The sequence below is a fragment of the Manis javanica genome, chromosome 8, assembly GCF_040802235.1.
Source record: "Manis javanica isolate MJ-LG chromosome 8, MJ_LKY, whole genome shotgun sequence".
Classification (NCBI taxonomy): domain Eukaryota; kingdom Metazoa; phylum Chordata; class Mammalia; order Pholidota; family Manidae; genus Manis; species Manis javanica.
Genome location: NC_133163.1, coordinates 22,793,598 through 22,811,921, shown reverse-complemented (window position 1 = coordinate 22,811,921; position 18,324 = coordinate 22,793,598). Strand labels below are relative to the sequence as shown.

The window sequence follows — 18,324 nt, the reverse complement described above, 5'->3', positions numbered from 1 at the left end:
CTCTTGCAATGGGGGAGTCATCTTTTTGATGTGATTTGCAGTGGACTATGCCTAGTCGGTGTGGGAGTTGTGAAGCCTCTAAAAGTTTAGTAATTAAGGCTGAATTAGTTATGGAATTCCCTTTTGTGGTGAGGAGGCCTCGTTCTTTCCATACTGCCGCGTGGGACAAGAGAATGTGGAATACGTACTTGGAGTCAGTGTACAATGTGAGAGACGTGTCCCGGGCCAGAGTGCAAGCTCTGGTGGCTGCAATGAGTTCAGCCTGCTGATTGGTTGTACCAGGGGGTAGGGCTCGTGCTTCAATGACATCTTCGAGGGAGACTACTGCATATCCTGAGTAGTGGATGCCCTCATGTTTAAAGGAGGACCCATCAGTAAACCAGATGAGGTCGGAGTGTGAGAGGGCTCCTTCGGAGATCGTGGAGTGGCATGGAAGGAAGTTGTGAAGGGCTTCTAGGCAATCATGCGAGGGAGTATGAGGAGAGCAGGGTAGAGGAAGAAGAGTGGCCGGATTTAGGGGCGGGCAGGGGAGGAAAGAAATGTTTGGATTTTGGAGGAAAGAGGACAGTAAGGTGAGGAGTCTGGAGGGGGGGAGAGTCTGTAAACTTTTGTAGGTTAAGAGATCTTTTAGGTGATGTGGGGACAGAATGGTAAGTGGCGCTCCGAATGTTAGTTTATGAGCTTCTTTCTGCAAGAGCTGTCCAGCGGCTAATGCCCGTAGGCAGGGGGCCCATCCCCGAACTGTGGGGTCTAATTGCTTGGAGAGATAAGCTACTGGGGCAAAGGATGGGCCATAATATTGGCCTAGGACTCCTAGAGCTTGACTGGACCTCTCATGAATGTATAATGAGAAGGGTTTTGACAAATCAGGGAGATGGAGAGCTGGAGCTTTTACAAGGGCTTGACGGAGCTTAATGAAGGAGTGTCGGGGTGAGGATGATAATGGTTCTTCAGGGGGGCCCTTGCTGAGGTCGTATAGGGGTCTTGCCAACAGGGAGAAGTTAGGGATCCACGCTCTAAAATACCCAGCCAAGCCTAGAAAGGAAAGGATTTCTGTCTTGGTTTTGGGAACGGGCAGGTCAGAGAGGAGTCGTTTTCTGTCTAAGGTAATGGACTTTCTTTGCTGAGACAGAAGGAATCCAAGGTAAGTGACAGAAGGGGAAGAGATTTGAGCTTTGGCAGGGGATACTCGGTAACCTCTGGAAGCTAGAAGGTTAAGTAGAGACGCAGTGTCAAGTTGAGACTGTTCCCACGAGGGACTGCAGAGCAGAAGATCATCTACATATTGTAATAAAGTGGACTCGGGGTGATCATGGTGAAACTGTTTGAGGTCTTGAGCTAGGACTTGTCCAAAAATATGGGGACTATCTCGGAAGCCTTGTGGTAAAACTGTCCAAGTAAGCTGAACAGAATGTCTGGTGTATGGGTCCGTCCAGGTGAAGGCAAAAAAATCTTGGGAGGAGGGGTCTAGGGGAATAGAAAAAAATGCGTCCTTGAGATCTAGGACTGAGAAGTGGGATGCAGAAGCAGGGATCTGCGATAAAAGGGTGTATGGATTTGGAACTAAGGGATGGATAGGGACAACGGCTATGTTGATGAGGCGAAGGTCTTGGACAAGGCGGAAAGATCCGTTGTTTTTTTTAACAGCTAATATGGGGGTATTAAATGGGGAGTGAGTGGGTCTGAGGTAGTTTTTGTTTAAGAGATCTTGAATGATGGGTTGGAGGCCTATGAGGGCTGAAGTGGTTAGGGGGTATTGGGCCTGACAGATATACTGAGAGGGGTCACGTAATTTGATAGAGGCAGGGGGACATAGGGCCATGGAGGGGCTTGTAATGTCCCAAACTTTGGGATTTACAGGGTGTATAAGGGCAGAACTGGAGCTTTCATTGGGTAGAGGGGGGCTGTCGGCTATGAGGGCCATCAGAAAGGGAGTACTGGGGGCTGTGGGAGTGGATATAGTTATGGAAACGTGGAGGAGGGAAAGGATGTCCCGTCCTAGTAAGGGGATGGGACACTGGGGCATAACTAGGAAGGAGTGGGAGAAAGGTATGGGACTGTCTAGGATTGTGCATAAAAGGGGGGGGGTTTTTAATGGGAAAATCTGTTTACCTCCTACCCCGACTATAGGAGTAATGGCTGGCGTGGTAGGGCCCCGGTATTCTCGCAAGACTGAGAAGGTGGCTCCTGTATCTAGGAGGAAGGAGATGGGGCGACCGTCTACTGTTAAAGTAACCCTGGGCTCCTGTTTGGTGATGGAAATGGTCGGGCGAGAAGCCCCCGGGCCCCGTCAATCTTCTTCTGCCAGCCCCACTACGGTGGGCTTAGGATGGGGGTTGTTCGTCCAGCCTCCCCTTCGGGTGGTTGGGCAATCAGACCCCCAGTGGCCCTTTTTGTGGCATCTGGGGCATGGGGTGGTAGGAGATCTGGGGGAGGGGCACGCCCTTGACCAATGTCCCTCTTTTCCGCACTTGAAACAAGCTCCTTGGGGGGGCTTGTCTGTAGAGGGGCGCCCAGGTTGTGGTTTTATCAGCTGGGCCAACATCTGGAAATTGGCCTGATCAGCCTTTTGTTTACGGTGTTCTTTCTCCTCCTCCCAGTTATGGAAGACTTTAAAGGCCACTGTTAGGATCTCAGTCTGTGGGGTAGCGGGGCCCTGTTCTAACTTTTTGAGTTTAGCTTTAATGTCGGGGTAGCTTTGAGCTAGGAAGTATGTCATAAGGACATGTTTTTCCTTCAGGTGTTTCTGGGTCTAGGCTGGTATACTGTAGTAGGGCTTGAGTGAGTCTGTCTAAGAACTCGGAAGGGGTTTCGTCTCTCTTTTGAATTATGTCTTGGAGCTTTTGAAAATTGACTACTTTACGAGCTGCCTTTTTCAGACCTGCTATTAAGCAGGAGGCAAAAATATCTCGAGAGCGGAGACCCATGCGGTGTTATAATTTCAGTGTGGGTCTTGTTCGGGGACAGCAGTGGGGCCAGGGGGATAGGTGGGGTCAGTCATGTGGGTTTTGGTAGAGTGCGTTTGGGCAAAGTCTCAAACTTGTCTACGCTCTTCAGGGAGGAGAGTATTGGCTAGGAGCATGAAAGTGTCATGATGTGTGAGGCTGTAAGACTGGAGGGTCCATTGAAACTTCCTGATGTATGTCATGGGATCAGTGGAAAAGGAACTTAGGCATTTCTCTAGTTGGGCTAAATCTTCTAAGGAGAAAGGGATGTGAACGTGCACGATGCCTTTGGATCTTGCTACTTCCCGGAGCGGGGCGATAATTTTGGGAGGCTCTCAGGACCGAGTCTGAGGGGGACTGAAGGGTTCTGGCTCAGTCTGTGTGGGGAAAACAGGTGATGCGGGCAAAGCCGTGATAATTTTGGGAGGCCCTCGGGACCGAGTCTGAGAGGGCAAAGACAGAGGAGGCTCCTGGAACTTAGTTAGAGGGGGGCTGAAAGGCTCAGGCTCGATCTGCGGGAGGTGGGGAGGTGAGGGGGATGGAGGAGGAGGGGGTGAGGTGGGGGAGGAGATGGTGGTGGAGGGAGGGGAGGAGGGGGAAGGGAGAGGACGGGAGGCTTCTGCAGGGGTGGAGGCAGCGGTGGTGGTAGAGGAAGGGGGAGGGGCTGTTGTAGGAGAAGGGGAAGGGAGAGGACGGGAGGCTTCCACGGGGAAAGAGGCAGCGGCAGCAGCGGTAGAGGAATGGGGAGGGGCTGTTGTAGGAGAAGAAGGGGAAGGGAGAGGACGGGAGGCTTCCGCGGGGAAAGAGGCAGCCATGGCGGTGGAGGGTGGAGGGGTTGTAGGAGGGGGAGGGGCCAAACGGGGAAGCCTGTATGGCGGAGGCTCGTCGGCCGGGTCAAAGGTAATCGAAGAGGGACTGGGAGTGTGGGGAGGGGAGGGAGACGGCTTGCAGGCTAGGAGAACTTGGGAGGGGCGGGTGGGGAGGAGGAGGTGGAAAGCTTCGATATAGGGAATCTCCTTCCATTTTTTCAGGAGCTGGCAGTAGTTAAAGAGATCGCGAGTGATGTTAGGATCAAGAGTTCCCCCTGCGGGCCATTGGTTGTTATTGTCTAGGGGGTATGTCGGCCAATCTTGGGAGCAGTATTTACGGAGAAGTTTTGGTTTTATATCAGGCGTCAGGGAGAGGGTAGCCAGATGCTTAGGCAGGCATTCAAGAGGTGAACTTTCAGGGAGGGATGAGGAGGCTCCCATGGCTAAAGGACAGAGAAGGAGACAAACAGGGGAAGACGAACAGAGATCCTCGGACTGGAAGCAGACCGCAAGGAGACAAAGGGCGTCCCCGATGATCCTTGGTGGTCTGCGGAAACTCGTATACGAGTCGGAATTTCTTAGGAAGTGTGGGTCGTCACCCAGACTTCCCTAAGAAGGCAGTTTGCCGGAGTCACGAGGTACCTAGCGCTAGGTATTTTTGGCAGACAGAACGGATTTCGGCGGACGGAACAGAAGGAGGAGGGGGGGAAGGGAGCGTTCTCATCCGCAAAGGAGTCACCTCGTTTATGGCTGTTGGAGGGGGGGGCCTGAGAGTCTGCCACAGCCGTGAAGGCCTGAGGCAGGGATTTATGGCTGTCGGGGGAGGGGCCTGAGGGTCCGCCGCAGCCGTGAAGGCCTGAGGCGGGGAGCGTTCCCTCCTCGTCCCCGAGCGTCAGGGCCTTGCCGGACAATCACGGTCAATGGCACTGCGATAGCTCAGGGAAGAGTGGCCCACCCCGGGGAAGTTTTGCTTAAAAAGTCTCAGCTGAGGTGGGGGTTTATGGCTTTTGGAGGAGGGGCCTGAGGGTCCGCCGCAGCCGTGAAGGCCTGAGGCGGGGAGCGTTCCCTCCTCGTCCCCGAGCGTCAGGGCCTTGCCGGACGATCACGGTCAATGGCACTGCGATAGCTTGGAGAAGAATGGCCCACCCCGGGGAAATTTTGCTTAAAAAGTTTCAGCACTGATGGAAGGGACGGTGAATGCGTTTATGACTGTCGGAGGAGGGGCCTGAGCGTCCGCCGCAGCCGTAAAGGCTTGAGGAGGGGATTTATGGCTGTTGGAGGAGGGGCCTGAGGGTCCGCCGCAGCCGTGAAGGCCTGAGGTGGGGAGAGTTCCCTCCTCATCCCCGAGCGTCAGGGCCTTGCCGGATGATTACGGTCAATGGCACTGCGATAGCTCGGAGAAGAGTGGCCCACTCCGGGGAAGTTTTGCTTAAAAAGTTTAAGGCCTGAGGCGGGGGTTTATGGTTTTTGGAGGAGGGGCCTGAGGGTCCGCCGCAGCCGTGAAGGCCTGAGGCAGGGAGAGTTCCCTCCTCATCCCCGAGCGTCAGGGCCTTGTCGGATGATCACGGTCAATGGCGCTGCGATAGCTCGGGGGAGAGTGGCCCACTCCGGGGGGAAAACTTACCTAAAGGCCAGAGAGGAGTGGTGAGTGTGAGGAGCCAGCGCCGGAAAAAGAGGACAAGGGCAAGCTGCTGCTGGTGTCGGGGGGAAGACGGGGCCCAGTTGGGGTGTCCCATCTCCCGGGTTTCGGCACCAATGAAAGGAAAGGAGCGACACACAGCAGCAATTCACCAGAGAGTTCCGCTTTATTAGGGAAAGGTGCTGGGTTATATAGGAAGGGGCATGAATTGATTGAGGTGTCACTTCTATAGGGCTGGTGGCTGTTGGCTAGGTGCTGGGATTGGGAGGGGGGCAAGAGGTGATTGGGCTTCAGGTGGCACGGGCGGGAACTAAGGACCCCCGAAGAGAAGCCGGAAGTTTGCCATCTTACTGGTGGGGACCCTTCATTCCCCCCTTTCTCCTCTATGGGTTTGTGGGCGTTGCTTTCTTTCTGACTGCTTCCTGCTGAACAGGGGCGGAGAAGGGAGCTCCGCTGGAAACTGTTCCTGGAAACAATGGCCGCAGACGCCTGGCTCCTGACACCCATATCCTCTTGGCACCATTGGAATCAACAGGTCCTCAACCTATGGTTACAGGGAACCTTCATTGATTTCCAACCTGAAGAAGTCCACATCTACTCATCCTTACTGTGGGGAGTCCTGTCAACCCTTTCCTCCCAATCCTCAAACCCTCACTCCCTTCTCCGCCCCTGTTCAGCAGGAAGCAGTCAGAAAGAAAGCAACGCCCACAAACCCATAGAGGAGAAAGGGGGGAATGAAGGGCCCCCACCAGTAAGATGGCAAACTTCCGGCTTCTCTTCGGGGGTCCTTAGTTCCCGCCCGTGCCACCTGAAGCCCAATCACCTCTTGCCCCCCTCCCAATCCCAGCACCTAGCCAACAGCCACCAGCCCTATAGAAGTGACACCTCAATCAATTCATGCCCCTTCCTATATAACCCAGCACCTTTCCCTAATAAAGCGGAACTCTCTGGTGAATTGCTGCTGTGTGTCGCTCCTTTCCTTTCACTAACATGTTTATGTTATACAACATACAGAAACATTAGGATTTTTGACAGACAGATTTGATAAATAGGTCCCATATTTTTTTCCCCATAATCCCAGTGAACCAACCGTGGTACCTCCTGGGGGTGCTCACCCCACTTGGGAGACATGCTGACAGTGTGAGCTGCCACCCTCAGCAGTTCCCAGTAGGCATGTTGGAAAGAGCAGTTCAGCGCTGAAGGCACCCATGACAATACGTCATTCACGCTCATTTCAGAGACAAAGATAGCGAGGCCCAGAGACTCACCTACCTTAGGCCACAGAGTGGGTTACTGAGAAAGTTGGGCATAAAATACAAGCCTCTGGGTTCTTAGATTGCCCTGGGTAAGGGAAAGACTTCTTTTCAGCTGGAGTTCGAGGAAAGTGGAGACTGAGCTCTGCTGATGGAGAGGGAGAGGGCGAATCAGTAGGTTTTGTTAATGGTGAACTATTATTTGCCTAAGTGGTCTCTGCCCTCTCATGCTCCCTTCTGTTAAGCCCTCTTTACAGGTTCTCTCCAACTTAAAATGCAAAATTTCTGATTTAATAGCAGACCTCTTTAACAAGAGCACCCTCTGTCTGGAGTCAGACTTTCGGGGTTCAAGCCTTGGCTGTTAATTCACAGTGCTCCTAATCGTTCTGCACTTTAGGCAAGTCACATAACTTCCGTATGCCTCAGTTTCCTCATCTGTTGAAACTGAAGATAATAAAGTCCCATAGGGGTTGATGTGCATATTAAATGAGACGATACCTATAAAGCCCTGTCCCACTGCCTGGCCTCTTTAAATGTTAGCTGTTATTATTGTTATGATTTTATTAATAGCTCCTCCAATAGCTTAAAGCACTTTGCCCTGCGTCATTGCATTTCATATTGTAGTATGCCCTCATGCTAAACAGAAAAGTGTTCCCCTTCTCACTTGACAAACATGTACACTTATAGCCAGAATCAGTCCCGAATCCCAGGACAGACTCCCAGCCTGGTGTTCCATATCAGACGGCATTTCTTTTAAAGACGAAACCAGTGGCTCAAACCCTCTGTAACAGAGCAGGACCCAGACTTCGTGGTTTCCTTGCTCCTCTCCCTTGCGTGTCTGTGTGGGGGGGCTCTCTCCTGCGGAAGTCTGCCCAGCCTGAGCGGAACAGTCGCAGGAGAGCTAAAGGGGCATCTGCTCACCTGTTCGAACTCCCAGCTGTGTGAGAGCCTGCACGCAGCCCTAATAGCTTCCTCACATGACCGGCTTTCTCCACCCCCTTGGAGCGTGTCCATCTTCTCCAGCTCTCAGTATCAGAGAGTGTTATTAAATGATAAGGGGGTTTGCTTTTTGGTTGTATATTGCGAGAGGCTGAGAAACAATGAGTGCTGTGACACATCAGAGGGCATGTTAGTGCTGATTGTGGGAACTCTGTATCAGAGGGCAGATCATGCGGCAGGGCTGCATCTGGGACGCTGCCTCCCTTCCCTGGAGAGTTATTAATGGGCCTTTCATACCTGCGAGGGCAGATTACAATGTCTGGATGATGCAATAATTAGAGAAACGTCACTTATGAGCAGGAGCGCGGCACTCAGGCTGGCTGGCAGCTTTGTTCCATGTAAAAGGCAGCCTCCATGGTACAGAGACAAAAAAAAAAAAAAAAAAAAAAGAAAGGTGGAACCTGTGGTGACCTTACCCAAAAGAGACCACCTCACGTTGTCACCACGGACATTGATTGGCCGTTGGTACTGAATGGAGAATGAGATCTCAGGGCTGAGGAACAGAAGACCTGTGGTTTACTCCTAGTTCTGCCACCATCGAGGGCTTGAGTAAGAGTCACTTGTGACAATCAATTTTTTGATATGAGAAAATGGCCACTATGTATGCCCTACTTATCTCAAGGAGTTGCAACTAGAAGGTCATCTCTGTCCAGGTAGCAGGGTGGAGACAAGGGTGCGTATGTGCGGTGAAGGAGACAGAAGGATGTTTTCAGGCAGAAGGGAAAGGGCCAGACAGAGGCAGAGGTTGACAATGCCTGGGAAAAGTGGTGGCCAGACTTACGAAGTTGGAGCTGGAGGAGGCAGGGAAGGGTGAGAGAAAAACCAAGGAGAGGGTCTGATTTTGCTCACCCTTCCTATGTGGCAAAGAAGAGAACGGGCATTGGATAATGTACCAAAACCTGGAGAAGAGGAGAGTCAAGGAAGTTCGTGTCGATTTTCTTAAACTTCCCAGTGAAAATAGTTTTAAGGTCATTTGCTGTAAGCAGCGGGGGTGATGGCAGATTTAGAGACTTGAAGAAATTGTAAAACCTTCAGAATGACCTCTGTGGGGGAGTCTCAAAGAAGTCAACAGGGCATCTTTTCCACAATGTCTTGATCTCAGAGTCGGAACAACTTGGGTTTTGAGTCTAGCTCTCTCCTCCTCCTGGGATAGTCCTAAGCATTTGCCTGTCACTTTCCCCATCTGTACTTTAGGATTAGAATCTATACCTTTCTTGTGTGTTACGAAAATGAAATGAGATCATATTTCACAATATCGTGCCTGACACATAAAAGCTCCTCACTATTTTGGAAAAGTGGGTATGATGGGAGAGAATGCATAAAACATCCAGAGTCACTAAATAAGATTGTCCAGTTAAAACTCGTAACACAATCAAATACTCTTCTTTACAGGTGTGTACACACTTTCCCTTCAGAAGCTTTTATTTAATTTTATTTCATTTTAGCTCCCGTGTTCATCATGCCTCACATTCCTCTTCTCTTGCTTTTTCTCCCTGCTGTGGCCTTATATTGTAGACTGAATAGAGGAAGTGGGTCTCTGGGTAGAATGCAATGTGGTTCCTATGCTCCTGAATTGGTGCTCATAGCACATCAATCCAATCAGGTAAGCCTCACGCCATGCCTCCTGGCTGGCAAGGAACAATTTCTTGTGGAGTTTTCATAGGTAGGCCAGGTCATCTATCGTCTGCACTGGTATTGAGCCACCTACCATAGACTCATGGTTCCTTTTACTCAAAGGATAACCCAAGAACAAATGCAAGGACCTCCTTTTGAATTCCCTTTTCCTAAAGCCCTTTTAGGAGTTCCTCATTATTACATTCATGTGATGAATGTAGATAATCACAATGTAAACATTCATTCCAGTTGGAGTGGCAGTGGCAGTTAACCTGAGCAGGAAGAAGACCTCTCAAAAGAAGCAACTAGAACATGCTTTCAAATATCTAATAATTTCCTTTTCCTGAAAAATCACCAAATGAGGTACAAACCCAATTTAAATACTTTTAAGAATAAAAACATCCTTTAAAAGGAGGAGCTATTTACTTATAAAAATGTCTGCTATTTATGATGTATCAACTGATAGTAGGGGGATCGGAGTATATGTGTCTGCTTTTGTTTTGTTTTGCTTTTCCCTGTAATCCCCTCAATGATCTCAAAGGCAGCAACTATTATCCTCATTTTACAGGTGAGGGAAAAAATTAGTAGATGTTAAGTGACTTGCTAAGGTGCCTGCCATTACAAACAGCTGAGACCAGATTGAAAGTCAAGTGGACCTAGAGCCAAAGACCGGGTTCTTTCTCCTTTCTGGGATTTCCTAATGCCTATGCAGTCTGTTCCTTGAATCACTCAGACCCCACGTCCTTCTGTCCTATGACATAATCACAGCATATTGGCCACTGTAGTGGAAGGTGGTAAGATGAAGCCAAGAGATTGTGTTATCAGTTTTTCTACTCATGAGCCTGAATGGTTTGTACCTTTACTAACAAGAGAGAAAACCAGTCACAAGGCTTTGGGGAAACCACTGGTGCTTACTTGGGAAAATCTTGAGAATTATATACTGCTAGCAGAACCCTCAAAATCTTGCCAAGGAGGCATTATATACTCTGTAAAGATGTGACTTTCCTCATCTTAAAAAAGTGAAGAGGGGCATGAATCTATCACCAAATACTAAATCACATGACAGACAAGTAGCAAAACTTTTCACAGAATAGGTCATTTGGACAGGGTAATCTTTTTTTTCCTAAGTAAATACTAAATTCATTTAAAGAGTGTATTTGAGCACTAGGAAGAATCTTACTCATTCTTTGCCAAAAATTTTACCATTTTTACATCATTTTAAGATTATGGATGTCTCTATTTCAGGAAATAATCAATAGTCTGACAGACATAACCAACTGACAATTAGAGACCATAATAATTATGACCCAGACCAATAATTGAGCATCTTTCTGTCTTCTCATAGATGAATTCCTAGAAATTGTTAGTATCCTACTGAAAAAGAGCCCACAGCAGGAAGATACCGCTTTTTTGTTGTTATTAAACTGGCTTGGGCAATTCAGAAAGAATATCCAGAATTCTCAGCTCTCCAGTCCCTGTGTGCCCAAGCTCCAGGAGAAACAATTAAAATTGCAGCTTAAAGTGAGTATTGAGTTCATATTAATATTGAGAAAAACAGTTGGTAGGCTAGAAAAATCACCCTCAACATAATTTTGTGCATCAGTGTGGATAAAATGAGAGTTCCGTGGCCAGGATTCTCACCTGGCTGTGGTTGACTAGCTCACTGCACACCTGTGGGCATTACATGGCTGTTGACTCTATAAAAAGAGCTCCACCCAGTGCTCTGCGCATGACATGGTGGTAGGGCTGCAAGGCTGCAGGAGAACAGAGCAGAGGCTGGAGTGGTGGTAGCGCCAAGGGCAGAGGCCCAGAGGATGGCTGTGAGGGACGACTGTGCAGAGAGGCCCAGAGGATGGCTGCAGGATGGCTGTGCGGACAGAGGGGCTCAGAGGCAGAGACCGGCTTGCTGCATGCAGACTCTCTCTGAGTGAACAGGATTCTAGTGACTGACCTGCCACTGGGAAATAAAGTTGGGTATAACCCTTTCACTCCAAGAACATTTTGCTGTCAATTTCTTTGGTCACATTGAATCCATGGTGAACTTGTACAGGGCTGAAACCCATTGGCAAGACAATCAGTAAGTCAAGAAAAAAGAAAAAAAAAAACCAAAAAAAACCCAAACATTTGAATTGGTCAATAGGTCCCTGTTCTCCAGTGCTGTCTGTCTTTTCAAAGTGATTGTGCAAGGTATTCAGTTTTAATGCTTATCTATCATTTTCAAAAATGTATTTACCAGTGAAACTTTCAAATAATCTTACTGGTATAATGAATTATGTAAAGTTGTAAAAGATTATGTCTGACTTTCTATGGCCATATACTTCTGACATATTTTTTATCAATCATGCATGGAAAGTACTATGACATAGTAAATTGTGCCAGGCTTCACTGTATAGTCTCAGGTGTTTCCTCCCAAAAAGCATGCTTTCAATTTTGGAGGTTTGTTGGCTTGTATATGCTTAGGTTCCTAAATGGAACTAAGTGAAGAAGTGCCAAAAACATGCACAACATGAAACACCAAAGTATTTTCCTTACTGCATGAAATGCCAGCGTGAGACAGCTCAATGTGAAAGCAAACATAACCAAAGGTGGGTGCCAGCAGATGAGGAATGGGCATTCATTTAGGTGGTGACACAGAGGTTGGCATTCTGAAGATTTTTAAATTCTAGAACTAAATGGATGATCCACTGAGAGGAAATGTCCAGACAGATCAATACTGTACAAAAAGATAATTGCCTTTCTTGGTGAATCCTAAGAAAGGTCTGGGGCTTTAGGGAAATTGAGAGAGATTTCTTTTTTTTTTTCTTCCACAAAAAGGTAATTAATGAGTACAGCAGACAGTTCAAGGCAAGAGAATAGAATCTGAAAGCTTGAAAGCCGGACATTCAGAATGGATTTAGAGATTTACAAAAGGGCCTTAGCCCAGAGCAGTCCCTGCAGAGGTGGACAGAGCTACGGTGGAGACATTGTCTCCTTGAGAAATGCATGCTGAAATTGTCTACTGGGCCAATAGCCAAAAACCATTTGAGCAAATGAGATATTCCTTCTAGTGTAGCTATGTAGATGGAAGAGTTAAACATTTAGAAACAAAACGAAACAAAACAAAACAAAAAACAGGGGTTGACGTCCTAAAGCTATTTTACAAATGAAGCCTGAAATACACTTTACCATGAGATGAATGAGAGTGGATTTTACTCTATGATCTATTGAGCTTTCTTTCTGGACTTGTAAAAGTGGCTACTTCATCCTTCAGTAACACTTTAGAAGATGGTTTAAGGTGTAAACTCAGGGCCTCTTCATTTCTTGAGATCTCCAATGGTTACTGGAATTTGGTTAGATGGAATATATCATTCCTGAGCTTGAAATGATGTTATAAATGTTAGCAATGTGTTTGAACAAATTTTTTCACAAGATCTATATTAGTCAATGAAAATTTCTGCTTTATATTGAATGACAAAAGCTGTTATACTAAGGACAGTGTCTTAGTACCATTATTTGCTTTCTTATCCTAGTCTTTCTGCCATACTCCATGCTCTTTAAATACAAGATCCTAGTCCTGTCCATCCTTGGGTACACAGTAGGTGCCCAATGAGTGTTTCTTGAATGACTGCACCAAAAGTGTAATCTAAGAACAAACTTAACAAGTATGTATTAAATGGATATTTGATGCCTGGCACTAATTCTCTTACTAGTTTTCTTGGGTTTCTGTATATATGTGCATTGGGGGGGTTAGGCTATATTTGAGCCTAAAGTGGTTTATCTGAAAATACAGATTATTCATTAGAATAAAACAAAGTCCTTATTTTATAGCACCAAGAGATTTGTGCCCTGACAAAAAATGAGTAACCACTCCCTTTTTCTAAAGGATTCTGCCATTTTTCAACAGGATTCAGTAATCTGCTTCATCTGAGAAATGGGTACTCACTGTCTGGGGAAACTATTTCTATCCTGCCAAAATTTCAAATACTCTCCCAGAAAGTTGAAAACTGGTTTTATACAGAGAGCAACAGAAGGGAGAAGTGAGTTTCAGTTTTATCAAACATGGTCATCCACCAAAGCCATCCTCATAGAAGCCTATGCATGGGACTGGAAAGGGTAATCTTTGAAAGACCTAGATAGAAAAGAGTAAAATATTTAGAAAAATTAGGGACTGAAGTCGTTGCTTTGGGGAGGGACAGTTTATAAATATAGTCTGAAATACACTTGACCTACAAACAATTTTCTTACAACTTTTTAATTTGAAACAATTTTAGATTTATAGAAAAGTTGCAAAGATTATATGGAGTTCCTTTATCCCTTCACCCAGCTCCCTGTAATGTTAATATCTTACAAAACTAAGATACATTTATGAAACCTAAGAAATTAACATTTGAACAATACTATTAACTGCAGACTCTGCTCAGATTTTCCTATTTTTCAACGGAGGTGCTTTCCATGTTCCCATATGCCACATTGTGTTTATTTTCCATGTCTCCTTAGTTTCCTCCCACCTGTGACAGCCCACAGTACTTTTTAACTGGAAGAATTATCTAAAAGTATAGTTCTTAGATCAATACCACCCTTCCTACCTTTCCTTTCTCCACTGACCTTGGGCATTAGCGAAGGCCCACTTGGCTGTAAATTCTAATTTATGCTTTGAGTATTTGCCATAGCATACGATTATAAGTGTATTGATATGGTCACATGTTGGGAATGTGCATCACACTCAAATCTCCAGAGTAGACAAAAGCACTCTTTGAACTTCGCCAAACTACCTTCTCATAACCATTAGGAGATAGTATAGAATGGGGACTGAGAACACAGAACCTGGAGCCCAGCTGGCTGGATTTGAATCCTCTCTCTCATTGTATGACATCAGGAGAGTCATATAATCTTTCTGTACCTCAGTTTCTGCATTTATAAAATGGAAAGTGTGCAAGTTTAAAATGAACATGTGTACAGAAAGCACTCAGACAGCTAACTGGCACATGGTGAGTGCTATATGTTACTGCTTATAAGATTTATTATTGGCCCTAAAAAATAAGTGAAGGAAATCATTATAGGGTGGTAGAATGATTCCTGAATTAGGCATCTGAATGCCCGAGTGCCCATCTTGGCTCACTCAGTAGGGAGGTTCCTTGTGTTGTGAAACAGAGATAATAACACCTGCTGTGTGGTTTTCAAGGGTTCACCTTAAGGATCAGATGAGATAAGGCATGAGAAAGAGCTTGTAGAATGCCAAATGCAAACCTGTGTTATAACAATATGTAGTATGGGGCAGGGACAGGGTGGGGGCTAGAACAAGAATTGTTGGGGGGCCTCACTGTGCAGCCTTGTCTTGACAGTGGCAGGAGATTTGTGGGCTTATGGGAGTTGTGTTGGTCACAAATATTGGATACATGTATGTCCCTGTACTTAGCCAAACAGCATGGGTACAGGAGACAGAGCTACCTGGAAAGAGAATAATATGCTGTTACCCCATGCAAGCTCACTGGAAAATATTTCAGGCACTTTTGCTGATAATCATAGTGGTCAGGGGTAAGGAAACAAGGTGGGCTTGGGGACTTGATGGGTTAACCTGAACTACTCATTTCCATGTTGGCATTGTCTATTTTGGTCACAACCACAAAGAACTTTTAGAAAAAGCTGTGCCTTGCTTTCTCTCTAGGTGGCATCTTTCCACCTCAGGCCTCGACTCTCAAACCGACACAGGGTCCAAGGAGCATTCTTGAAGACAGAGGGCCAGGGTGTGGAGCGCACTGGGGATGCCATGGCTACAGGCCTGCCATTGATTTTCCACTTTGTTACTAAGCAACTGAGATTTCTCCCACTAAAGAAAAAGACACACCACCTCCACTTCAGAGAGATACATGTTGAAAAGGAATAGAATGGGCACTTAACTTCACTTACCCTTATGAAACAGGATGGCATCAGCATCTCTACGCAGGATCAGGCAGCTGGGCACTCTTTTTTTAAGAAAATTCTACCTCTTCTACCAATCTAGAATTTTAAGTATATAATAAATATAAGGGACCCTCAAGAGACCCAGTGCTCCTGTTAAGTTTGTGTAGGGCCAGTTATACGATGAAAGCTAACATTTATTGAATGCTTATTATTTATCAGCATTTTACATTTATTCCTTACAACCCTGTGAAGTAGGACTGATTATTGATAAGAATTATACAGATGAGAAAACTGAAGCACCTAGTAGATAAGAAAATTGCCTAGGGTTGCACAGATTGTAATTCAGAGTACTTTTCCAAAATCTTCTCTATTCAGATAACAGTATTTCCAATAATTAAGATAATTTATGAAAACCTTTACAATGATGATGTTCTTCCATCCCTCTACAGTTAAATTAGCGTGTGCTGAAAAAGCTGTGAGCACATTGACCAGGATCAATGTGTAATAGTCATTTTATTTGTGAAAGGTGTCATCTTCATTCATTAGCCAAGTACGTAAGTGAAAGAGATGAACTGTACACTGAAATGTAAAATGCTTAAGGGTGAGCATTGAGCAGTGCTGAGCTTTGGTTACCTTGAATCCGTCTGCATGATCCAGTGGCCTGGGAGGAGGATGCTTTTGTGGTGACTAATTGACTGAGTTTTCTACTGCAAAAAGAGAAAAAAGGAATAAACCTGACAACTATTCCCCTTAAAGGCCAGTATGACCTAATTGTGTATCACACGTATGCGAACCTGGGTGAGTGCAGCCATCCAGCTTCGAGCACAGTAAACAGTTACCAGATCTGATCAAAGGGTGGTGTACTCTCAGAAATTGGATCTCCGGTGTAAAGAAACCTCCCCCACCCCCACCCCCGCCATGGCTAACAACCAGGGATTACGTATTTTTCAAACACCAAGAAAAACAGTGAAATGCCCTCAGCCAGAGAGAACACGGTGTCATCCTTCTTGGTCATTCGGAAGGAGTTTGCACTGCCTCAGGCCTGTCATTATGAACATCACTGATCATTGTGGGACTCTGGGAAAGTGCTAGTGAATGGGAAGCTCCAATTACAGAACACTGGATGAAACAGCCTTCACTGTAATTATGCTGGGTTTAGATTGATGGGCCTAATGAGCAGTGCTCCTTAATCCAAATGTTGATTTTGGCATGAGTTAAAATTAGTGCTAAAACTGTGTTAGTAAATTTGTTTACTGGATTGACTATGTGGCTGCGAGTAGAATTCAGATTATTCAACTAGCATTTCTTAAACACCAAACCAATGTCAGGCCCTTGGCTATCTAGCTCCCAGAGACCTAAAAGTGAATGAAACCCTCAAGGACTTACAGCCCAGTGAGGGAGAGGGAATTTTAATAATGCCATGGCAATAATAATAGCAGCTGACATTAACTGAACCCTTGCTAGGTGCCAGATATCATTCTAAATGCTGTAACTGTATTAAGTCATTTGCCTACTTAACACCATAACCCTATGAGGGAGAGACTCCATCATAGGTGAGAAAGAAGGCACAGGAGGGTTAAGTGGCAGAGCAGGGTTTTAAACTCAGGTAGTCTGATTCCAGAACTTGGGCCCTTAAGTTCCACCTTAGTATTCTAGAGACGGTTACAAATTAAATGTGGCTCCAATTTGAATGGCATGTTCCAGGCCGAGAAGAGGTATCATTAACTATGTTTGGCTCTGCTGCTGGAGATGATGAGACCAGACCATAATATCATCCTAACTCCCTTGTTCCCTCTGCTCCAACTATACTGGCCTCTTTGCCATTCTTCCATCAGGTCAATCTTGTTCCTACCTCAGGACCTTTATACTTGTTACATTGACCCAGACATCCCCTCTCAGATATCCTTTTATGGCTCTTTCACTCAATCCTTTCCCACTTCTGCCCAAATGTTACCTTAATAACGAAGACCTCCCTAATGCAGCCCTTCATCTCCATCCTACCTTCTGGGAATTTGTATTCCTTTATCCCACCTTACTTTACTCCAGAGACAGTGGTTTATTATTTGCCTCCCCACATCAGAAAATAGGTTCCAAGAGCTCAGTGGCTTTCTTTACCACTGAATTCCCAATGCCTGGAATACTGCCTGATGCATATAGCAGTTCAATATGTATTTTTTGATTTAATAAATTAAAAAGACAGGAAGAAAACATGCCAAAATGTTAAAATGGTTATATCTGAGTGTTAGAGTTATGTTTGCTTAAAAAAGAATGCATTTGCCAAGTTTCCTATAATAAGTATGTGTTACTTTTCTAATCAGGAAAAGGCAAAAAATAGACTAAAGTAAAAAAATTAATCACTCATTTCGGAAACTTAGCAATTTTGCATTAGGTTTTTACACATACTGAAATGCTGTTACTGAGAGTCCCTCAGAAAAGGTTTGACTGTGAAATGATCCCTCCTTTCCTTTGTACAGACTTAGCCTGCAGCCCTGACTGCTGGCCTGAGTGGGAGATTCACAAATGGGACTGTCTGTGGGAACAGCTTCTCCTGGGCTATCTAAGAGGGATCTGAGGAGCATCAGGTCCAAAATGGAATTTCTGAGTCTCCACCTGCTCTTTACACAGTGATTCCTGTCAAAATAAATTCAACATCCACCCAACCCCAAAATAGGATTCTACCTCCCTTTCCTAATGCCTGGATCTAGTCTATAAGAAATCCTGTTGAATCCAGCTCCAGAGTATATCCTGATCAGACCTCTCACTACTGCTCACCACCACTGGAAAAACAGGAGCCACCTAGGCCATCTCGCAGCTGAATCTTTGCCCACACTTTCTAACTAGTGTCCTTGTTTTCACTCTTGTCTGATACCCACACTCCTGCCAATGTTTTCTCCTCAAAGCAGCCAGAATGATATTTTTTAAGTGGAATCAGCCTATGCCTTCCCCTGATTAGAATCCTCATGCAGTTTCATAGTGTACCACCAACAAAATCTAAATGTATCACTATGGACTTGAAGATCCTTTAGGACCTGACCCCCCTGTTACCCTAAGACTCATCCCCTGCCACTCTTCTCAGCCTTCACTCTGGCTGTCAATCAAGTGTTCCCAGTTGATTCCAGCTTTGGGCTTCCCCCTCTTCCTGAGACTTCCCTGCTCAGCACCATACCTGGCTCTTTCTTATCTCA

General features: G+C 46.0%; 1 protein-coding gene and 1 long non-coding RNA gene across 38 annotated transcripts in view; one reads left to right on the top strand and one right to left on the bottom strand.

Annotated features, from left to right (window-relative positions):
- The window catches only part of LOC118972600 (uncharacterized), a 31,509-nt gene extending 20,482 nt beyond the window's left edge, over positions 1-11,027 (bottom strand). The window contains exons 1-2 of the long non-coding RNA XR_005061634.2: positions 7,568-11,027; positions 6,666-6,791 (exon numbers count right to left, since the gene is read on the bottom strand). This is a non-coding gene — a long non-coding RNA (uncharacterized lncRNA). The remainder of the gene's footprint in view (positions 1-6,665; positions 6,792-7,567) is intronic.
- The window catches only part of NRXN3 (neurexin 3), a 1,528,794-nt gene that overhangs the window by 1,174,275 nt on the left and 336,195 nt on the right, over positions 1-18,324 (top strand). The gene's annotated exons all lie outside the window — the stretch shown is intronic.